This window comes from Durio zibethinus, chromosome 10, assembly GCF_047325235.1.
Source record: "Durio zibethinus cultivar Kanyao isolate XHJ-2024 chromosome 10, ASM4732523v1, whole genome shotgun sequence".
In the NCBI taxonomy this organism is placed as follows: domain Eukaryota; kingdom Viridiplantae; phylum Streptophyta; class Magnoliopsida; order Malvales; family Malvaceae; genus Durio; species Durio zibethinus.
The window spans coordinates 830,801-855,762 of NC_143171.1; the positions used below are offsets into that span (position 1 = coordinate 830,801).

The 24,962-nt window shown below is 40.3% G+C and overlaps 2 non-coding genes and 4 pseudogenes across 2 annotated transcripts; all 6 read left to right on the top strand.

The window, feature by feature from the left end:
• The first annotated feature begins 2,807 nt into the window (after nt 1–2,807).
• On the top strand, nt 2,808–4,612 carry LOC149516297 (18S ribosomal RNA; annotated as a pseudogene).
• A 303-nt stretch (nt 4,613–4,915) lies between these two features.
• Nucleotides 4,916–5,071, top strand: LOC149516298 (5.8S ribosomal RNA). The gene has a single exon (XR_016346044.1). It is a non-coding gene; the product is annotated as a 5.8S ribosomal RNA (ribosomal RNA).
• A 233-nt stretch (nt 5,072–5,304) lies between these two features.
• LOC149516299 (25S ribosomal RNA) lies at nt 5,305–13,890 on the top strand (annotated as a pseudogene).
• Nucleotides 13,891–18,840: 4,950 nt separating this feature from the next.
• LOC149516300 (18S ribosomal RNA) lies at nt 18,841–20,493 on the top strand (annotated as a pseudogene).
• Nucleotides 20,494–22,138: 1,645 nt separating this feature from the next.
• Nucleotides 22,139–22,293, top strand: LOC149516301 (5.8S ribosomal RNA). Its single transcript, XR_016346040.1, has one exon. It is a non-coding gene; the product is annotated as a 5.8S ribosomal RNA (ribosomal RNA).
• Nucleotides 22,294–22,547: 254 nt separating this feature from the next.
• LOC149516302 (25S ribosomal RNA) lies at nt 22,548–24,251 on the top strand (annotated as a pseudogene).
• The last annotated feature ends 711 nt before the right edge of the window (nt 24,252–24,962 follow it).

Here is a 24,962-nt window from a genome sequence, read left to right on the forward strand (position 1 = left end):
AGTTGTGTGAGCCTGAAGCTTGAGTCTCGACTAGTGACATAAGCACATTTTCATATTTTTGCCATGCAAATGCCATTTTTATGGCTTGTAAATTCATAAAACGCTAACTAACACCCGCATCTAAGCTTGGCTCAATTTTACCAAACCTGAACATCGAGCCTAACCTTCTAGAGTCTTGATCACTGCCTGTAAATTCATAAAATGCTAACCAACACACACACACACACCCTTAGGCCTATCTCAATTCTGTCAAACCTGAACACCAGGCCTAAGCCTCTAGAGTCTTGATCACTACTTGTTCCATTGTTTTAGGCTAGTTCCCCATGACTTGGACCTCTAGTACACCTCAAGGCTTGGTTTTCCTAGCTTTCAGACCTTGCCCTACTAGAACTGGAACTATTTTTCTACTCGAAAAGAATTTTTAGTTTTGGACCAACTTGTAGAATGTGACATATGCACATGCCTCAACTGCTACCAAGATATGTTGGCCCTTCGTCTTGGCACCTATTTTGATTACCATCGACACATGTTGACCCTTGGTACAGGTAATTCCCTCAAATATTATTGGCACATGCTGGGCCATGCATCATGCAGACCATGACTGGGCAATAGTTGGGTTCAAGCACAGCTTCATATTTTTGCCATGCCAATACCATTTTTATGGCTTGTAAATTCATATAACAGTCCTTTATGCCTTCATGTGAAGTTTCATGACAAGATGACTCATTTTTTATTTTTCTTGACTTTTAAAATTTTTCATGGTTTGGGATTTTTTAAAATTCTTTTAAAAGGAATTTTGGCCCTAAATTTAGTATACGTGATCCTTGTATTTTTGTAGGCATGCATAAAAAAATTTAGCTAAGAACTGGAAGTGTAGAAGATCTTATGGCCTTTTGAAAAAAGCATCCCCATTTTAAACACTCGAATGGCTACTGGTTGCAAACTTGTAAAAGCTCTTATGCTTTTTTAAGGGGTTGTAAGTTGTTGAGGTTCCTTGGGGGATAAGGGGCCAATATAAGGGCTAAGGACTAGCACCCATTATACATCATGTGCACACACCCCCTGGCCCCCTTCCCTAGTCGTTGGAACCATCAGTGCGATTGACTAGGTTCTCCAACAATCTTTCGATGATGGTGCCCTAGGTAAAAAATGTGGCACCAGTACATGCCCGAGCCTAGCATGTGCATCAGGGCCTAGAATCAAACTTTAGCCAAGGCTTCGACCATCATCAACACATACTAGCACATGGTACATGCCTTGACCATCATCAGCATAAGCTGGCCTTTGGTAAAGGCACCTACCTCACCATCACTAGCACTAGCTGGCTTTGGTATGGGCAATTGCCTTGACCACCATTGGTACATACTGGCCCTTGATGAGGGCACATGCTTCAATTAATATTGATAGAAAATGGCTTTTGGTGTAGGTAGTTACCACAAACACCATCGGCATATGTTGGCCCTTGTTATGGGCACTTGCCTCTAACACCATCAGCACATGTTGGGCCTTGGTATGGGCACATGCCTCAACCACCATCAACACCTACAAACTCTCATGCAAGATATGCCTGTTTGAAAAAAATTCCCCATTATAGACATTTTAATGTCTACTGCTAACATATCTGTAAAATCTATCATGCCTTTTAGGGGTGATTGTCTAGTCCCTTTTTTTCCCCTATGAAGGAGTAGGTGTGCATGATAGGCTTGTTGTTGCAAACATCCATGGTAATGTTCCTAGAGCAAAATCCAAGCCATGCATGTCTTCTGGTCATGTTGTCAAGCAACTAGTTGCTTTGGTGACTTGTAGGAGCTCATGACCTTAACTGGTTGGTGTGCATATAGAAAAAAGGCTCAGTTGTGTTGAGCTCAAGCCCATGCCTATGATTGATGCTGTCCTAAACCCCAAACCAAGTCCTTAAATCAGGCAACAACTTCTTAAAGTGGTGCAAGTAGAAGCTGCAGTCACTGGCTTAGTCTGGCCAAGTTTCTTGAGTATTTGGCAATCTTATGGACCCTTATCATCGACCATAAAAATGCCTTGGCTTGGCCAAGCCCATGCATGTAGCCCATGCTACCAAAGACCCTAGGAACAAATCATTAAATCAAGCAACATCCCTTTAGGGTGGTGGCTACAGAGGTTTCGTGTGCTATCTTGGCTAGGCCAAGCATTGGTGGTGTTGTGCCATTGTTGCCTATTAGATGGCAAGGGTAGTCTTATAGATCTTTCTTGTGTTATTCCCATGCCAAGCGGTTGTGGCATGGCCTCGTACATCATTTCCTTCTCTTGTTTATCGAGTAATTGATTGGGTGGGTTGTGGACTTGTGTGCATGGATGTTGCCACTTGTATGCAATAGACATATGAGTGATGTTTATGATTATGGATGTTGGTAGGCTCCATACTCAATGCATCAAATTGTCAACCCATTATCATCTTTAATCTCCCTCTATGTGGTCATCGTACCTTAGGGGTACAATCGAGATCCTATGCTACATACCTAAATTGATGGTAACTGGATGTCTTGCAATTCATCATTGTTCTTGTATCTTTAAGGGTTATGGGTCAAACCTCAATCATGTGTTGTGTCCTAAGTGTGCCACCCAAACCTCTATAGCCACATTGGTGCACTAGTGTTTGATCGTGCTATTAGATGTGGAATGTTTTATGGGTACAGGCTCTCGACCCTTGCACATCTGTTGCTATGTATTTTACGAGCTTGACATGCATGATGCTTGTGCTTTATATTGGCTATCTCTATTCTCAGTCAGTGCATTGAGGCTCATGCAGTGCCAACATCCTGAAGGAATATTACTTGGTTGATCCTGCCAAGCAGTCATATGTTTGTCTCGAAGATTAAGCCATGCTTATGTAAGTTTGAACTAATTCAGATAGTGAAACTATGAATGGCTTATTAAATCAATTAGAGGTTATCTAATGATATCTACTACCAGGATAATTGTAGTAATTCTAGAGCTAATATGTGCAACAAACCTCAACTTTTGGAAGGGATGCATTCATTAGATAAAAGGTCTACACAATCTTTGTCCATTACTCTGATGATTCATGATAACTAGATAGATCACACAGCCTATATGCCGGAGATGCATCATTCAAATTTTTGCCCTATCAACTTTTGATAGTAGGATAATGGCCTACTATGGTGGTGATGGGTGATGGAGAATTAGGGTTTGATTCCAAAGAGAGAGCCAGAGAAATGTCTACCACTTCCAAGAAAGGCAGCAGGTGCACAAATTACCCAATCCTAACATAGGGAGATAGTGAAAATAAATAACAATACCAAGCTTTATGAGTCTAGTAATTAGAATAAGTACAATCTAAATCCTTTAATGGGGATCCATTGAAAGGTAAGTCTAGTGCTAGTAGCTGCGGCAATTCTAGCTCCAATAGCATATATTTAAGTTGTTGCTGTTAAAAAGCTTATAGTTGAAACTAGGATTGGGTCATTCGGTCCACCTCACAATGAGCACCAAGCTACTCTTCCCTACTACTAGTGAGGCACTCCTAGCTTTAATTGGCCAAGTTGTTCCTCTAACATTGTTACTTTGAAGAAATTAGAGTGCTCAAAGTAGGCTTGTGCTTATATACATTAGCATGGGATAACATCATAGGATTTCAGTCTTAATGTGTTAGCTTTCGAGATAGGAGTAATGATTAACAGGGACAATTAGGGGCATTCAAATTTCATAGTTAGAGGTGAAATTTTTGGATTTATGAAAGATGAACAACTATAAAAGCATTTGGCAAGGATGTTTTCATTAATCAATAATGAAAGTTAGGGCTCAAAGATGATCAAATACCATCCTAGTCTCAACCATAAATGATGTCGGCCAAGGATCGATGGATATTACTTTTAGAACTCCACCAGCACCTTATGAGAAATCAAAGTCTTTGGGTTTTGACTGAGTATGGTCGCAAGGTTGAAACTTAAAGGAATTGACAAAAGGGCATCACCAACAGTAGAACGTGTGGCTTAATTTAACTTAAGAAAGGGAAACTTACTAAGTCTAGACATAGTAAGGATTGATAGATTGAGAGCTTCATTTTTATTCTATTGGTGGTGGTGTATGGCCATTCTTAGTTGGTGAAATGATTTGTCTAGTTAACTTCATTAAAGAACAAGACCTTAGCTTGCTAACTAGGTACGGGGAGGTGATCCTTTGTGGCTAGCTTTTCAGAGGGACTATGGCCACTTAGGCTAAGGAAGTTTGAGGCAATAATAGGTCTGTGATGCCCTTAGATGTTCTTGGCTACAGACTTGCTACATTGATGTATTCAAAGAGTTTATAGCCTTGGTTAACAAGTCTGGGTAACTTTTGAAATTTCATCATGATGGGGATAGATCATTGTAATTGTTGGTCTTTAACAAGGAATTCCTAGTAAGCGTAAGTCATCAACTCATGTTGAGTACATCCCTACCCTTTGTACACCACCTATTACTCCTACCGATTGAATGGTTTGATGAAGTGTTTGAATCACGGTGACATGGACAATTCGTTACTTGTGACATCATAGGAAGTCCACTGAACCTTATCATTTAGAGGAAGGAGAAGTCGTAACAAGGTTTTAGTAGGTGAACATACAGAAGGATCATTGTCCAAAGGATCATTGTCGAAACCTACTTAATGAATGACTCATGAGCACATTAACGAAACACTGAAAGGGTGAAGGTGCCTTCATGCCCTGAGCCCCTTTTAGCCTCAGGCGGATGTGACACTTCATTCTACATCTCGGAGGGGCGAAATGATTGGTATTGCTACTTGCGGCTGAATAACAAAGCCATAGTGTGAATTGTGCCAAAGAACCAAAATGAAAAAGAATGCATGTGCCATCATCATCCTATTTGTGATGTGTGCATAGTTAGTATTGTGACTCTTTTTGTCATGAAAAACCAAAAATGACTCTCGACAATGGATATCTCAACTTTTACATTGAAGAAGAATATAGTGAAATGTAATACTTGGTGTGAATTTCAAAATCCCCTAAACCATCGAGTCTTTCAATGTAAGTTATGCCCTAAGCCATTAGGCTGAGGGCACGTTTGCCTGGGAGTCATGCACTGTCACCCCTTCTAAACCCCTGCCCATCGAGCTTTAGGTGAAGGGGGTGGAAGATGGCATCTTGTGATCTTGTCGGTCATGGTTGGCCCAAAAGTTAGTCCCTGGCAATGATAGCACTGTGACCATTAGTGGTAAAGCCCCTAATGTGCCTCATCTTTGATGACATGTACTTATTGTCCACCCAGACCCTATTAGATCCCCTGCATCACTTGGTCAATGCTTGCATCATGACATTAGGTTAGGCAAGATTACCCACTAAGTTAAGCATATCAATAAGTGAAGGAAATAAAATTACCCAAGATTCCTCTAATAGTGGCGAGAAAACTGAGAATAGCCCAACTTGAGAATTAGACACCTTCAGTGTCCAAATTGTAGTCTGGAGAAGCGTCCTCAATGGTAGACTAGGCCCAAACACCCTAAAAAAGGTTGTCGAGAGGGTGAGAGCCCTGTTGTGCCTAGACCCTTTCATAGCACTAGGCATTGTCTGTGAGTTGGGTTGTTTGGGAATGCAGCCCTAATTAAGGGGTAAATTCTATCCAAGGTTAAATATGGGTGAAAGACCGATAGCAAACAAGTACCATGAAGGAAAGATGAAAAAGACTTTGAAAAAAGAGTCAAAAAGTGCTTAAAATTATCGAAAGGGAAGCAGTTATGGGTCGACAATATGTTTTCATCAGATGTGGAATAGTAGCCGATTCGCTAATTAGCTCAAGGTATGGATCGACATGGGTCATGATGATGGCCCAAGCCTAGGCTTTCGATATGCCTATAGAGATGTTATCACCGTGATCATGGAATGCAACACACATCATCTTAGTGTGCCTTAACACCAGCATGCTCTAGGCATTAGCATGTGGTCTCACCATCTAACCCATTTTGAAACACAGACCACGAAATCTAACATGTGTGCTAGTCAATGAGCTAAAAAACCCATAAGGTGCAAGGAAGTTGATTGACGGGATCTCTCATGGGTGCACCACTGACTGACCTTGAACTTTTTTATAAAGGGTTCGAGTGTGAGCTGCCTATTAGAACCTAAAAGATGGTGAACTATGCTCAAACAGGTAAAGTCAGATGAAACTTTGGTAGAGGCTTGCAGTGAAAATGATGTGTAAATCATTTGTATGACTTGGGTATAGGGGTGAAAGATTAATCAAACCATCTATAGCTAGTTCCCTCTGAAGTTTCCTTTAGGATAGTTAAAGCCCTTGGCATGTTCTATAGGGTAAAGACAATAATTAGAGGCATTGGATGGACAACACTTTCGATCTATTCTCAAACTTTAAATAGGGAAGATGACATGTGTCACTAGCTAAGCTTTCTTTTAATGAAGCAACAAACCATATGGCATTTGGATGGATGCTTCCCCATAAGTAGCCAAGGATAGTTTGATATCTAAATAGGTAACCAACAAGCCACAAATTAATCTCAAGAATATATAATGATATATTGGGCCATATTAGGAGCACACCAAGGCAACCTTCGATGTTCCCATTAGAAAAAAATTGTTTTATTAATATCAAGAAATTACAACAGTATAAAAAGAGCACCGAGTCTTCCCAACATTGTTGGGGCCAGAGAGGTAGCCTTAGATGGGTGGTCTAACATGTACCTTTGTCAGTGAGGTAGCCCAATAATATGTCGATTGCTTAACCCCTTGAAAGAGATCAAGAGATTTTATACCAATGCTACTAAGAACCATTACAAAGTTTGAAATAGGGACACTTTTTCCAACCCAATGAGATCTACCCTCCATTTTGGCACCTTTACTTAGTCATGGCCCTATACATGGGTGACTCATTATATCCTATGCACGGTTATGGCCCAATACAAGGTTGGCTCATGACATTCTTCCCCACCTATTTTGTCGATGACCTCATTGACTTGTTGGCATAGAATTCTTCAATCTTTTGCTTGAATGCTTGGAGGACATGATCTTTCTCCCAACTAGTTTCTTTTAGTCCTAAGCTCTCCCACTCCACTAAATATTCATGAACTATTCTTCGAGATACTCAAGATACCTTGTCAACTAAAATCTTTTTAACTTAATGTTCTGATGGTGGCATCATGGTAATGGCAACTCTAGTTGATTCACCTTAACTTATATCTATGGGGTTTGCATGATAGGGCTTTAAGTTGTTCACATGGAACACTAGGTGCACCTTTATCGATTTTGGTGGGTCAATTTTATAAGAGGTATTCCCAACTTTGGAAATGATCTTCACTGGAGCCTCATACTTATGCTTCAACCTATAATCCTGCTTCTTTAGGAACCTGGTTTGTTCGGGCAGTAATCTGATAAGAACAAGATCACCAACTTTGAATTACTGTGCCTTTCGGCCCTTATCTGCCCATTTCTTCATGTGGTTCGATGCCTTTTCTAAATCTGCTTGCACAATTTGTGTTTTGTATTGATTTTTTGCTAAGGTTGAAGGCTCGTGGATTCTTCCCTCGATATGGCTCAAGGGATGTATGTAGTGGTTTTTGTAGTTGTTCAATGACCACTTCAAATGGACTTTTGTTTGGGGAAGAACACTTGTTGGAATTAAAACAAAACCGAGCTACATCCAACAATAAAGGCTAATTCTTCTGATTGGCTTAAACAAAGTGTCTTAAGTACTCCTCTAATAACCTATTAAATCATTTAGTTTGACCATTAGCTTGCAAGTGATAACTTGAAAAGATGTTGAGCTGAGATACCAAGATCTTGAAAAATTCTCTCGAGAATAACCTAGTGAATCTTGAATCCCTGTCACTAACAATGTTTTAAGAAAGGCCCTAATACTTGATTACATGCTTAAATATTATTCAAGCCATATCTTCCATGATGTAATACTTTTGGGCGAGAATCAATGTAGCATATTTAGAGAAATGGTCAATCACTACTAGAATAGACACAAGATCACCAACCTTAGGAAGGCCCAATATGAAGTCAAGGGAGAAACTTACCTAAGGTTTTATGGGCATAAGTAATGGTTCAAGTATGCTTGTCAATTTCTTCTTTTCAACTTTGTCTTATGGGCAAATGAGGTAAGTCTTCATATAGTCCATCACATCTTGCCATATGTGAGGCCAATAATAACTTTGTTTTAGTAAAGCCAAAGTACGTTGCTAACCAGGGTAACCCACCCATGGTGTATCATGGCATTCCCTAGCATCTATCTTAGACCTCCTACTTTTGGCACAAACAACCAAGGACCTTTTGTCAATAAAACCCCATTTTCTTGCCAAAATACTTGGACTTCCCTTCTTCTACTAGCTTCAGGATGACATTGGCCTATGGGTCTTTCTTCAGATTATCTTTAATTAGTTTACGAATATCTTTTGTGACTTTACTAGTTACCATCAGGGCAATTCTCCTAAGGACAGCCAGTTTTGCTTATCTATTCAGTGCATCTATCACTTGATTGGTTATTCTAGTTATGTGCTCAAAACAAAATTCAAATTCAACTAGAAACTCTACCATCTAGCTTGCTTAGCCATGAGCCTCAGTTGGGTGAGAAAATGACTAACTGTCGCATTATCTATCTTAACTACGAATTATGACCTAACAAATAATGCTGCCATGGTTTCAAACAATGATTACCATTAGAAGTTCTTTCTTTTGATCCATATATTACTTTTTAGCTTTGCTTAACTTTTGACTTTCAAATGCTATAAGGTGCCATTCTTGTAAAAGCAGTCCCCCAATAGGGAAATTAGATACATTTGTTTAAACTTCAAAAGGTTTCCTAATGTAATGGAGAGTTAAGACAAGGTCCTTTATCATGGCTTTCTTCAAGCCTTCAAAAGCCTCTTGACATTCACTTGTCCAACACCATTTATGCTTATTTTTTAATAGCTCTATGAAAGCCATGATTTTACGAGAGTATCTTTCCATAAATCTCTTATAATAGTTGGTTAACCCCAAAAATGTGTGGAGTTCACCTAACATTCTTTGGTGTTGCCCAATCCTTGATAGCCCTAACTTTTTCCATGTCCATTCGAATGTGGCCTTGTTCAACATTATAGCCTAAGAAGTGAATTCATGTTTGAGCAAATGCACTTTTTTATCTTTTAACATACAATTGATGGTCTTGTAGTATTTGAAACATAAGATGTGGGTGCTCTTGGTGCTCTTCCAAGGTAGAACTATAGCCCAGTATGTCATCTAAATAGATGACCATAAACTTGTCAAGATAGTCATGGAACACTTGATTCATCAAGGTAACAAATATGGCAGGGGCATTAGTCAATCCAAAAAGCATAACAAGAAATTCAAATGCACCATACTGTGTTACACAAGTGGTTTTTGGCTCATCTCTTTTAGCAATTCTAACTTGATGATAGCCAGATCTCAAGTCCAATTTGGAGAAGCACTTAGCCTAGCTTAGTTGATCAAACAAATCAGCAATAAGAGGAATATGATATTTGTTTCTCATAGTGACTTTGTATAATGCCCTATAGTCCATACATAACTACAAACTCTTATTAATCCCATCTTTGTAAATTGGCATAGCCACATAAGAAGGCTTCCTTCTCTTTACTCATTTCTTGAATTGTAATGTTGAAATCATTTTCTTCCTACTCTTATAAAGGATTGTGGTTGACACAACACATAAGCTTTCCCCTAAGAACAATAAACAACTAGCAGTAGGGATTGGGATTGCCTGAGCCAACATCATGAAGCCCAATCCTAGGACAATATCAAAGTCATCCATGAGAGAAATCATGAAGTCTACATTTCCATCCCATGGCCCTAACTTGGTCATCACACTTTTGGAGCTTCCACTGATCATAAAGGCTGATGAGTTAACTTTTTTTATTTACCCACAATGTTTATTAACCTAGAGACCATACCTTTTTGCTTTCTCTATTGTGATGAAGGTATCAATTGCACCTATATTTACCATGGCTTTTATGGTTTTACCATTGAGTACTAGGTCCACATACATCGAACCTCTCACAAATCCTTTCTTTATCATGTTTAGTTGGCATTAAGGAACCATATTGAGCCCATCCATGATGGCTTATATTTAACTTTTTCAACAGTTTTGACTACTTTAGAGGACTTTTGAAAGGAGGCTCTCAAAGCATTAAAGGCACTTCTACGTGGGCATTTGGCCACCCAATGTGACCCCTTGCATAAGAAACAAGCTAACAGTTGCTTCGGATTGAAATTCGATACATTGTTTGCCTTGGGTTGGGTATTGTCTCAACTAGAAGGCATCTTATCTAATCCTTCATTGAAGAGTCTATCTACTTTGACCATCTTTCTACCATTCGCAAAGTTGAAGTTATTGCCACCTGATAGAGGGTTCTTTCATTTTAAGGGGGCATTGTTATAGTCATTAAGATGTTTGGTGGTAGCCATGGTCGTGGCCACATCTTGCACCTTTTATCTTTGTAATTCCATCCTAGCCTAAGGTTTAAGGCCCTCAAGGAATTAGAACATCTTGTATTTTTTAGACTTGTCTTTAATGTCTAACATTAAGGTAGGAAAGCTCCTTACAAACTTTTACATTGTTCTTGTTTACACTAATTCTAGAAGCATCATTCGGGCCATATACTCCACATTCTCAAAGAAGAACTCATTTTTCAACTCTTGCTTAAGATTTGCCTAAGTTTTAATAGGGCATTCATTACTTACAAATTTTGAACACCATTATAGCTTGGCATCCATGGCAAGGTATATTGAAGCCATTGCAATCTTATCCTCCTCTGATTATGTGTGCATAGCTTAAAAGAATTGTATTATGTCAAACAGGAAGTTCTCAAGCTCTTTGACATCTCTAGCCCCCTCATTACATCGAGGCTTTAGCACTTTGGCCCTTTTCTCTTTCTTTACGAGCTAAAACTTGACCTGGCCATAGCCATTTGTAGCATACTCACTTGGGCCCTAAACTTTTCAAACTTTCTGTAGAGAACACTTAAGGCATCTTTGGTTTCCTCACCCAAGCTATATAGAGTATCAGACAACTCCCACTGGGATATCTTAATCCCCTTCAGTGGATCATGAGTAACCATATGAGCTTTTAGGGTAGCCACCATGGCCTCAAGCTCCTTGATCCTTTGTTGATCATTAAATTCACCACTCATATCCATTTTATCAATTCTCTAGCATTTTTCAATTGTGCTCTAATACCATATGTCATAGGCTAAGCTTTCTCTCAATGAAGCAATAGACTGTGTGGCACTTGGATGGATACTTCCACACAAGTTAGCCAAGGATAGTTTGATATATGAATAGGCAACCAACAAGCCATAAGTTAATCTTAAGAATACACAACAATATATCAGCGCATAATGGGAACACACCAAGGTAACCCCCAGTGTTCTCATAAGAAAAAAATGTTTTATTAATATCAAGAATAGTACAATAAGTATAAAAAAAGCATTGAGTCTTCCTACCATCGTCGAGTTTAGAGGGGTAGCTCTAAATGGGTGGTCTAGCACATACCTTAGCTAGTGAGATAGCCTAACAATACGTTGACTGCTCACCCCTCTAAAGAGCTTAAGAGATTTTACACCTATGCTATCATGAACCATTACAAAGTTTGAAATGGGGACATTTTTTCCTAGCCCATGAGATTTACCCTCCACCTTGGCACCTCTACTCAATCATGGCCTTATACATGGGTGACTCATGACATCTTATGCCCGATCATGGCCCTATACAATGTTGGCTCATGACAGCGTGGTTGCTTCGTTTAGCCATGCCACAGAATCAAAAGCTCTAAGTAGGCCATTTTTGGTAAGCAGAATTGGTGATACGAGATGAACTAGAAGCCAAGTTATGGTGCCCAATTATGCTCTAACCTATAACCCATAAGGGGTGTTGGTTGATTAAGACAGTAGGGTGGTGGTCATGGAAGTCGAAATCCACTAAGGAATGTGAAACAAGTCATCTGCCGAATCAACTAACCTAAAAAATGGATGGCGCTTAAGCACGTGACCTATTCCCAGCTGTTAGGGCAAAGGCCAAGCCTCGATGAGTAGGAGGACATAGCAGTATCCACAAAACCCAGGGTGTGAACCTAGGTGGAGTGACCATTGGTGCAGATCTTGGTGGTAGTAGCCAATATTCAAATGAAAACTTTAAAGGCTGAAGAAGAGAAAGGTTCCATGTGAATGGCAGAGGTTAGTCGATCCTAAGAGAAAGGGAAAGCTCATTTGATAGCATGTCTAGCATGAGTTTCAAAAGGGATTTAAGTTAAAATTCCTTAATCAGGATGCAGCAGCTAACGACAACATTAGGGAGTTTGGAAAAGTTGATGGGGGCCTTAGGAATAGTTATATATTTTTTTTAATGGCTTGCCTACCCTAGAAATGGCTTAGTTAGAGGTAGGGTCCAACAACCAAAAGAGCACCACACATCTTATGGTGTCAAGTGTGCCCTTGGTGGCCCTTGAACATTTAGAAGACCAAGTGCCATCCATGCCTAGTCGTACTTATAACTGCATCAGGTCTCTAAGGTGAATAGGTTCTAGTAAATGGAACAATATAGGCAAGGGAAGTCGCAAAATGGATCCATAACCTTGGAAAAAGGATTGGCTCTAAGGTTTGGGCATGAGGGTCCTAATCTCAAACCCGTCAGCTATCGATACATTGCTCAATCTACTCCTATGGCAAGAGCAGGTTGCCATGTGCTACTCAAAGGGACTAGGAATTGCTCCTTCGAAGGCCTTTCCTAGGTGAGAGCAGTCAAATTAGAATTGGTATAGACAAAGGGAATCCAACTATTTAATTAAAACAAATCAATGCAATGGTTTCTGCATATGCTCATGTAATGTGATTTCTACCCTATGTTCTAAATGTCAAAGTGAAGAAATTCAAACAAGCGGGAGGTAAATGACAAGAGTAACTATGACCCTTTTAATGTAGCCAAATTCCTCATCATCTAATTAGTGTTTCACATGAATGGATTAATGAGATTCCCACTATCCCTGTCTACTATCCTCAAAACCATAGCTAAGGGAATAGGCTTGGAGGAAATAGTAGGGAAAGAAAACCTTATTGAGCTTGACTATAGGCTGACTTTGGGAAATAACTTAATTGGTGTAGGATAAATGGAAGGCCTTGAGTGAAATTGAAATACCATTACTTTTAATGTTATTTTACTTATTCCATGAATTGGAGGTGAGGCATGACCTTTTCTTTTGGACCCAAGGCTGGCCTTGGTCAATCAATCTGGGCATAAGACATTATCAAGTGGGGATTTTGGCTAGGGTAGCACATTTGTTAAAAGATAACACAGGTGTCCCAAGATGAGTTCAACAAGAACAAAAATCTTACATGGAACAAAAGGGTAAAGGCTCATTTGATTTTGATTTCTAGTACAAAAATGAACTATGAAAACATGGATTATAGATCCTTTAGACCTTTAGAATTTGAAGCTAGAGGTGTCAAAAAAGTTACCATAGGGACAACTAGCTTGTGGCAGCCAAGCATTTATAGCGATGTTGCTTTTTGGATTGTTCACCCACCACTAGGAAATGTAAGCAGGGTTTAGACTGTCATGAGGCAAGTTAATTTTACCCTACTAATGGCAGCATGGCACTAGTAATTCAACCTAGTATAAGAGGAACCGTTGATTTACACAATTGGTCATTGTGCTTGGTTAAAGAGCTAGTGGCACAAAGCTTCCATGCATTGGATTATGACTGAATGCCTCTAAGTCAAAATCTAAGCTAGAAGTGACACCCGTGCCTATCACTCAATTGTCGACCCATCATAGGGGCATATGTTAGCCCTTTGTGTGAGTAGTTACCTTGAACACCATCAACACATGCTGGGTTGCACACCATGCACCCCATAACCTGGTAGTAGGTGGGTTTAAGCACATCTATTGTGGCAATGCACTTTTTATGGCTTATAAATTCATATAAGCACTCACTAGCACTTGCACTTGGGCCTGGCTTAATTTTGTTAAAACTAAACAATGTGCCTAAGACTTTGGTGTCTTGATCACTACCCGTACCACTATTTTAGGCTATTTCCCCATAACCTGAGCCTCCAATAGGCCTTAAGGTCTGGTCTCTTTGGTAGTTGGCCCTGTCTTACTAGAATGCTCCTTGACTTAAAGAGAACCCCTAGGCTTGGACCAGCAGCGGACTATGACACATGCACATGCCTCGACCACTTTTGGGACATGTTGGCCCTTGGTCTTGGCACATACTTTGACCACCATCAACACATGCTGGTCCTTTATATGGGTAGTTCCCTTGGTCACCATTGGCACATGCCGAACCACACACCACATGTAGGTATCCTAGGCTCAAGCTGCTCACCTTGCACACCATGATTGGAAAGTATGAGGGTTATGGAACATCTTAATTTTTCTTTCATGCCAATGCCATTTTTATGGCTTGTCAATTCATCTAAGTGCTCACTAGCCCCCATACCTAGGCTTAGCTTAATTCCACTGAACTTGAACATTGTGCCTAAGCCTTTAAAGTCTTGATCACTGCCCATACCATTGTTTTAGGCTAGTACCTTATGACCTGGGCCTCTAATAGGCCTCAAGGCCTAGTCCCTCTAGCAATCGAACCCTTTCTTGCTAGAATAGGAATTGCTCCTTGACTCAGAAAGAACCAATGGGTTTGGACCAGCTTGCAAATTGTGACACAAGCACATGCCATAATCACTATCAAGACATGTTAGCCTTTTGTCTCTATACATGCTTCAACCACCATCAGCACATGCTAGCCCTTTGTGTGGGTAGTTTCCTCAAACACCATCAACACATGCTAAGCCATGCACCACACATGAGTATCCTAGCCTTGGGCTACTTACAATACGCATCATGATCAGGTAATAGGTGGGTTTAGCCCCATCTTCATATTTTTACAATGCGAATGCCATTTTTATGTTCTGTAAATTCACATAAGCGCTCACTAGGGCCTACACCTAGGCCTGGCTCAAATTTACCAAACTTGAACATCGTGCTTAAGCCTCTTGAGTTTTGATCACTGCCCGTACCACTATTCTAGGCTAATTTCCTATGGCTTGGGCCTCTAGTAGGCCTCAAAGCCTAGTCCACCTGGTAATCAAACCATTTTCCACTAGAACTAGTACTACTCCTTAACTTAGAAAAGACCCTTAAGCTTGGACTAGCTTACGGGTAACACATGTACATGCCTCAACCACCATTAAGACATGTTGAACCATGGTCTTCACACATGATTCAACCACCATCGGCACATGCTGGCCTTTTGTATAGGTAGCTCCCTTGAACATCATTGGCACATGCTAGAATGTACACAAAACATAGGTATCCTAGGCTCGAATCATACACTATGTGCACCATGATAAGGCAATAGGTAGGTTCAGGCACATCTTCATATTTTTACTTTGCCAATGCCATTTTTATGGCTTGTAAATTCATATAATGTTCATCAATGCCAACACCTAGGTTTGGCTCAATTCTGCCAAACCTAAACATTGTGCCTGAGCGGCTGAGTCTTGATCATTGCCTATACCACTATTTTAGGCTAGTTCCCCATGACCTGGACCTCCAGTATGCCTCAAGGCATGGTCCCCTAAGCTATCAAACTGTGTCCCACTTGAATTGGAATAGCTCTTTGACTAAGAAAAAACCTATGGGCCTAGACTAGTTTGTCAACCATGGAACATGCACATGCCTCAAATGCCATTAAAACATGTTGGCCCTTGGTCTCGACACATGTTTCAACCACCATTGGCACATGCTAGGTCGTACACCAAGCACGGGTATCTTGGGCTCGGGCCGTGCACCGTGCACATCATGACTGGGTAATAGGTGCCTATACCACTATTTTAGGCTAGTTCCCCATGACCCAGACCTTTAGTATCCCTCAAGGCATGGTCCCCTAAGCTATCAAACTGTGTCCCACTTGAACTGGAATAGTTTTTTGACTCAGAAAAAACCTATGGGCCTAGACCAGTTTGTCGACCATGGAACATGCACATGCCTCGAATGCCATTAAAACATGTTGGCCTTTGGTCTCGACACATGTTTCAACCACCATTGGCACATGCTAGGTCATACACCAAGCACGGGTATCCTAGGCTCGGGCCATGCACCGTGCACACCATGACTAGGTAATGGGTGGGTTTAGGCACATCTTCATATTTCTGCCATGTCAATGCCATTTTTATGGCTTGTAAATTCATATAAGGCCTCACTGGTGCCAGCACCTAGACCTGGCTCAATTCTGCCAAATCTGAACACCATACCTAAGCCTCTGGAGTCTTGATCACTGCTCATACCACTATTTTAGGCTAGTTCCCCATAGCTTGGGCCCTAAGTAGGCCTTAAGACTTGGTCCCCTTACCATTCATACCCTATCCTATTAGAACTAGAACTGTTCCTTGACTCAGAGAGAACCTCAAGGCTTGGACCAGCTTGCAGACTCTAATGTAAGCCCATCCTTGACAACCATCAGGATATGTTGGCCCTTGGTCTCAGCACATGCTTCAGCCATCATCGGCACATGTTGACCCTTTGTGTGGGTAGTTTCTTCAATCATCATTGATATATGCTAGGCTGTACACCACACGTGAGTATCCTAGGCTTGAGTCGTGCATAATGCGTACCACGATTGGGTAGTAGGTAAGTTTAGGCACATCATATTTCTGCCATGCCAATGCCATTTTTATAGCCTATAAATTCATAAAAATGCTTACCAATGCTGCACTTGGGCCTAGTTTAATTATGCCAAAGCTGAACACCATGCCTGAGCCTCTGAAGTCTTGATCACTATCCATACCATGATTTCAGGCTAGTTCCCTATGACCTGGGCCTCTATTAGGCCTCAAGGCCTAGTCCCCCTAGTAATCAAACCCTTTTCCAGTTGAACTAGAACTGCTCATTGACTCAAAGAGAACCTTTAGGTGTGGACTAGTTTGTGGACTATGACACATGCACATGCGTCAACCACCATTGAGACATGTTGGCTTTGGTCTCCGTATAAGGTTTGACCGCCATTGGCACATGCTAGCCCTTTATGTGGGTAGTTTCCTCAAAAACCATTAGCATATGCTAGGTTGCATACCAAGCATGGGTATCTTAGGCTCGAACTATGCACCGTGTGCACCTAGACCAGATAGTAGGTGGGTTTAGGATTTTTGCCATGCCAATGCCATTTTTATTGCTTGCAAATTTATATAATGCTCACTAGCGCCCGCATCTAGGCTTGGCTTAATTCCGTTGAGCTTGAACATTAAGCTTGAGATACTGAAGTCTTGATCACTACCCATACTACTATTTTGGGGTAGTTTCCCATGACCTAAACCTCTAGTACGCCTTAAGTCCTAGTCCCTTTTGCTATCGACTCTATCTCGCTAGAACTAGAACTGATCTTTAACTTAAAAAAACCCCTAGGCCTAGACAGCTTGTTATCCATGGCATATGGACATACTTAAAATACCATAAAGAGATGTTAGCCCTTGGTCTTGGCATATACTTTAACCACCATCCACATATGTTGGCCCTTTGTGTAGGTAGTTCTATCGAACACCATCAGTACATGCTAGGTCATGCACCAAACGTAGTTATCCTAGGCTTGAGCCATGCACCATGCGTACCATGACTGAGTAGTAGGTGGGTTCAAGCACATCTTTATATTTCTATCATGCCAATGCCATTTTTATGGCTTGTAAATTCATCTAACATTTACCAGCACTCATACCTAGGCTTGGCTCAATTCTATCAAACCTGAACACTGGGCTTGAGCCACTAGAGTTTTGATCACTACCTGTACCACTATTCTAGGCTAGTTACTCATGACTTGGACCTCTAGTATGCCTCCAGGCCTAGTCTCCCTGGTTGTCAGACCTTGTTTTGCTAGAGCTAGAATTACTCCTCGAATCGAAGAGAACCTCTTCGCCTGGACTAGTATATGGACTATGACACTTGCACATGCCTTGACTTTCATTAGGACATGTTGGCCCTTGGTCTCGACACATACTTCGACCACTATCGACACATGCTTTGACTACCATCGGCACATGCTAGCCCCTAGTATGGATAGTTCCCTTAAGCACTAACTGCATATGTTGAGCCACGCACCATGCGTGGGTACCTTGGTCTCGAGCTATGCACCCTGTGCACGATCGAGCAATAGATGGGTTCATGTGCATCTTCATATTTTTGCCATGCCAATGCCATTTTTATGACTTGTAAATTCATATAATGATCCCCTAAACCTTCTTGTGAAGTTTCATGGCACAATGACTTGCTTTCTATTTTTCATGATTTTTAAAATTTTTCACAGTTTAAGATTTTTTGAAAATTTTTTTAAAAGAAGTTTTGGATCAATGTGCATGGATGTTACCACTTGTACGTAATGGGCATATGAGTGGTGCTATGGTTGTGCATGTAGGTAGGCTTCATGCTCGATGCATAAAACTGTTGACCTATCATCCTCTTCAATCTCCCCTCATATGGTCATCATACCTTGGGGGCACAATTAGGATCTTGTGCTACAAACCTAAATTAATAGAAACATGACACCTTTCAATCCTGTATCCATCTTGTGTCTTTAAGGGCTATAGGTTAAACCTTAATTATGCCCCATGTCCTAAGCGTGCCTTCTAAACCTTCGTGGCCACATTGGTGCACTGGTGTTCAATCGTGATCTTACATATGGAACATTTTGTGGGCACAGGCTCTTGGCCCCTATTCATTCGATGCTATGCATTTTACGTGCTCAACATGCATGATGCTTATGCTTAGTGTTGGCTCTTTCCACCACTAAATTAGTGTGTTGAGGCCTATACAGTGCCAACATCTTGAAAGAATGCTACCTAGTTGATTTGGCTAGTAGTAATATGCTTGTCTCAAAGATTAAGCCATGCATGTGAAACTGTGAACTAATTCAGATTGTGTAATTGTGAATGGCTCATTAAATCAATTATAGTTTGTTTGATGGTATCTATTACTCGAATAACCATAGTAATTCTAGAGCTAATATGTGTAACAAACCTTAACTTTTGAAAAGGATGCATTTATTAGAAAAAAGGTCGAAGCAAGCTTTGCCTATTGCTTTGATAATTCATGATAATTTAGCGAATCGCACAGCCTTTGTGCCAATGAGCATCATTCAAAATTTTGCCTTATCAACTTTCAATAGTAGGATAGTGGCCTACTATGGTGGTGATGGGTGACAGAGAATCAGGGTTCAATTCTAGAGAGGGAGCTTGAGAAATTGCTACCACATCCAAAAAAGGCAACAGGTGCATAAATTACCCAATCCTAACATGGAGAGGTAATGACAATAAATAACAATATTAGGAGTTATGAGTTGGTAACTAGAATGAGTATAATCTAAATCCCTTAATGATGATCAATTAGAGGGTAAGTTTGGTGCTAGCAGCCACAGTAATTCTATCTCTAATAGCATTTATTTAAGTTGTTGCAATTAAAAAGCTAGTAGTTAAAACTAGGGTTAGGTCATTTGGTCTGCCTCATAATGAGCATTGATATACTTGTCCCTATATCGGTGATGCATTCCTAACCTTAATTGGCAAGGTTATTCATCTGGCACTATTACTTTGAAGAAATTAGAGTGCTCAAAATAGGCCTACACTTGTATACATTAGCATGGAATAACATCATAGGATTTTGATCCTATTGTGTTGACCTTTGAGATCGGAGTAATGATTAATAAAGACAATCAAAGGCATTCATATTTCATAGTCAGAGGTGAAATTATTGAATTTAAGAAAGATGAACAACTATGAAAGCATTTACCAAGGATGTTTTCATCAATCAAGAATGAAAGTTAGGGGCTCAAAGATGATCAGATACTATCCTAATCTCAACCATAAATGATGCTGACCAGGGATTGGTGAATATTACTTTTAAGATTGCGCCAACATCTTATGAAAATCAAACTCTTTGGATTCTAGAAAGAGTATGGTTGTGAGTTTGAAACTTAAAGGGATTAATGGAAGGACACCACCAAGAATGGAGCCTACAGCTTAATTTGACTCAACATGGGAAAACTTACTAGGTCTAGACATACTAAGGATTGATAGAGTAAGAGCTTTTTTTTAACTCTATTGGTGGTGGTGCATGGCCATTCTTAGTTGGTAGAGCGATTTTTCTAGTTAATTCCATTAACAAATGAGATCACAGCTTGCTAACTAGCTACATAAATGTGATCCTTCATGGCTAGCTTCTTAGAGGGACTATGGTCACTTAGGCCAAGAAAGTTTGAAGCAATAATAGGTCTACAATACCCTTAGATGTTCCAAGCCACATGTGTGCTACACTGATGTATTCAACGAGTCCATAGCGTTGGCCAACAAACTAGGTAATCCTTGAAATTTAATCATGATAGGGATAGATTATTGTAAATGTTGGTCTTCAATGAGGAATTCCTAGTGAGCATGAGTCATCACCTTGCATTGACTACATCCCTACCCTTTGTGTACATCACTCATTGCTCATACCAATTGAATGTTCTGGTAAAGTGTTGGAAAATAAGAAGGTAGTGACAATAAATAACAATACTGGGCTCTATGAGTTTGGCAATTAGAATGAGTATAACCTAAATCCCTTAATAAGGATTTGTTGAAAGGTAAGTCTAGTGCCAACAGCTATGGTATTCTAGCTCTAATAGTGTAGACTTAAGTTGTTGTAGTTAAAAGCTCATAGTTGGAACTAGGGTTGGGTCATCTAGTTGGCCCCACGATGAGCAACGATTTACTCATCCCTATTATCAATTATGTGATCTTGGCCTTATTTGACCAGGTCATTCCTTTGGCACTATTACTTTGAAAAAATCAAAGTGCTCAAGTAAGCCTACACTTGTATACATTAGCATATGGTAACATCATAGGATTTCGATCCTATTATGTTGGCCTTTGAGATCAGAGTAATGATTAATAGGGACAGTTCGGGGCATTCATATTTCATAATTAAAGGTGAAATTCTTGGATTTATGAAAGATTAACAACTATGAAAGCATTTGCCAATGATGTTTTCATTAATCAAGAATGAAAGTTAGGAGCTTGAAGATGATCAAATACCATCCTAGTGTCAACCATAAATGATGCTGACTATGGATCGATGGATGTTACTTTTAGGACTCTGCTGACACCTTATGAGAAATCAAAGTCTTTAGGTTTTAAAGGGAGTATGGTCACAAGGCTAAAACTTAAAGGAATTCATGGAAGGGCACCACCAAGAGTGGAGCTTGCAGCTTAATTTGACTCAATACAAGGAAACTTACAAGGTCCATACATAGCAAGGATTGATAGATCGAAAGATCTTTCTTAATTTTATGGGTGGTTTTGCATGGCCATTCTTAGTTGGTGGAGTGATTTGTCTTGTTAATTCCATTAACGAACGAGACCTCAACTTCCTAACTACCTACATAGAGGTGATCTTTTGTGGATAGCTTCTTAGAATGACTATGGCCACTTAGGCCAACGAAGTTTGAGGCAATAATAGGTTTGTAATGCCTTTAGATGTTCTGGGCTGCATGCGTGCTAGACCGATGTATTCAATGAGAGGTAATCTTGGAAATTTCATCACGATGGGGATAGATCATTGTAATTGTTGGTCTTGAACAAAGAATTCCTAGTAAGCGTGAGTCACTAGCTTACGTTGACTATGTCCTTACCCTTTGTACACATCACCCATCGCTCTTACTAATTGAATAGTTCGGTGAAGTGCTTGGATCGTGGCAATGTGGATGGTTCATTGCTCATGATGTTATAAGAAGTCTACTGAACCTTATCATTTACAGGAAGGAGAAGTCATAACAAGGTTTCTTTAAGTGAATCTGCGAAAAGATCATTGTATAAACTTGCTCAATGAACAACCCACAAATGCGTTAACAAAACACTAAGGGGGTGAGGGTGCCTTTATGCCTTGGGCCTCTTTTGACCCTGGGCATGCATGATGATTGATTTGTTTAGCCTCCCAGGCAAGTGAAATGATCAGTATCATTACTTGTAGCTAAATAACAAACCCCTAGCATGAATTGCACCATGAAATTAAAATAAAAAAGAGAGTATGTGCCATCAACATCTTATTCATAGTGTGTGTGCAAGTGACACTGTGAGTCCTTTTGTCCTAAAAAACCAAAACGACTCTTAACAGTGGATTTCTTAGCTTTTGCATTGATGAAAAATGTAACAAAATGTGATACTTGATGTTAATTGTAGAATCTTGTAAACCATCAAGTCTTTGAACACAAGTTGCACCCAAGCCATTAGGCTGAGGGCATGTTTGCTTAGGTGTCATGCATCGTCTCCCTTTCCTGCCCCTCGCCCATCAGGCTTCAGTGAAAGGGGTGAAAAATAGCCTTCTGTGATCTCATTGATCTTAGTTGGCCTAAAAGTAAGTCTCCAACAATGATAGCACTATGACCATCGATGGTAAAGCTCTTGAGGTGCCTCGTCTCTGGTGATGTGTGCTTATTGTCCATTTGACCCCATCAGACCCCTTACATCTCTTGATCAATACTTGTATCATGACTTTAGGTCAAGCAGGATTACACAGTAAATTTAAGGATATCAATAAGTTGAGGAAAAGAAACCAACCAAGATTCTCCTAGAAACAATGAGCAAATCAGGAAGAAACCAGTTTGAGAATTAAGCACTCACGACATCCGAATTGTAGTCTAGAGAAGCATCCTCACCAGTGGACTAGGCCCAACTCCCTTGGAAAGGGATGTCAGAGAGAGTGAGAGCCCTGTTGTGCCTAGACTTTATCGCACCACAAGGCACTATCGATGAGTTAGGTTATTTAGGAATGCAACCTCAATTAGGCAGTAAATTTTATCCAAGGCTAAATATTGGTGAAAGATCGATAGCAAACAAGTACCATTAGGGAAATATGAAAAGGACTTTGGAAAAAGAGTCAAAGAGTGCTTGAAATTGTTAGAAGGGAAATGGATGGGAGCCAATGATGCACCCCAATCGAATGTGGAAAGGTAAGTGCTGGTCTATTGATTGGCTCTAAGTGTGGACTAATGCAAGTCACAATGATGGCCTAAGCTCAAAGTTTCGATATGCCCACAAAGACATTGTCAGTACGATCATGGAATGCAGTATGCACTATCTTGACATACCTCATCGCCTATGTGCTCTTGACATTGGCCTACAAGCTCCCCATCCAGCCCATCTTGAAACACAAGCCAAGGCATCTGATATGTGTGTGAGTCAATGGGCTAGAAAACCTATAAGGTAAAGGAAGCTGATTGGTAGGATCCTTCATAGGTGCACTACCAATTAACCTTGATCTTCAGAGAAGAGTTTGAGTGTGAACATGCCTGTTAGGACCCAAAAGATGGTGAACTATGCTTGAGCAGGGCAAAGCCAAATGAAACTCTAATGGAGGCCCATAGTGATACTAACGTGTAAATTGTTCACCTAACTTGAGTATAGGGACAAAAGACTAATCAAACTGTCTAGTAGTTGTTTCCCTCTAAAGTTTCCCTCAAGATAGCTAGAGCCCTTGGTGAATTCTATTAGTAAAAGCCAATGATTAGAGGCATCGGGTGTATAATGCCCTTGACATATTCTCAAACTTTAAATAGGTATAATAGCATGGCTGCTTCGTTGTGCCATGCCATGAAATCAAAAGCTCAAAGAGAGCCAATTTCGGTAAGCAAAATTGGCAATGCAAGATGAATCGAAAGCCAAGTTATGATGCCCAATTGCATGCTAACCTAGAACCCATAAAGGGTGTCGATTGATTAAGACAGTAGAACTATCACAAAACCTAAGGTGTGAGCACAGATGGAGTGGCCATCAGTGCAGATCTTAGTGATAGTAGTAAATATTCAAATGAGAACTTTAAAGGCGAAAAAGGGGAAAGGTTCCAAGTGAACGACACTTGCACATGGGTTAGTCAAACCTAAGAGATGGGGGAAACCCATTTGATAGTGTGTCCAGTGCGAGCTTCGAAAGGGAATTAGGTTAAAATTCTTGAATTGGGACACAACGGCTTACAACAATGTTAAAAAGTCTGAAGATGTTGGCAGAGGCCTCAGTAAGAGTTATCTTTTTTATTTATGACCTACCCACCCTAAAAATAGCTCAACCAAAGGTAAGGTCTAGTAGCTGAAAGAACACCGCACATCATGCGATGTCCAGTACACCATTGGTGGCCCATGAAAATTTAGAGGAGTAAGTGCCATTCATGCCCTATCATACTCATAATAGCATCAGGTCTCCAAGGTGAACAACCTTTGGTAGTTAGAACAATGTGGGCAAGGGAAGTCAGCAAAATGGATTCATAACCTTGGGAAAAGGATTGGGTCTAAGGGCTAGGCATAGGAGTCCTAGTCCTGAACCCAGCAACTACTGGTGCAGTACTTGAGCTACTCATCGAGTGACAAACAATCAACTCAGAACTAGTATAGACAAGGGGAATCTAACTTTTTAATTAAAATAAAGCATTGTGATGGTCCCTGCAGATGCTCATAGAATGTAATTTCTGCCCAATACTATGAATGTTAAAGCAAAGAAATTCAACCAAATGTGGCTAAATGGTGGGAGTAACTATAACTCTCTTAAGGTAGCCAAATGCCTTGTCATCTAATTAGTGACGTACATGAATGGATTAACAAGATTCCCACTATCCTTATCTACTATCTAGTGAAACATAGCCAAGGGAATGGGCTTGGCAAAATCTATTGGAAGAAAGGACCATGTTGAGCTTGACTCTAATCTAACTTTCTGAATGACTTAAGAGGTGTAATATAAGTGGGATCCCTTAGGAAAAATTGAAATACAACTACTTTTAATGTTATTTTACATATTTCATGAATCGAAGGCTAGGCACAACCTTTTCTTTTGGACCTAAGGTTAGCCTCAATCAATCAATATAGGCAAAAGACATTGTTAAGTGGGGAGTTTGGCTAGGGTGGCACATTTGTTGAAAGATAACGTAAGTGCCCTAAGAT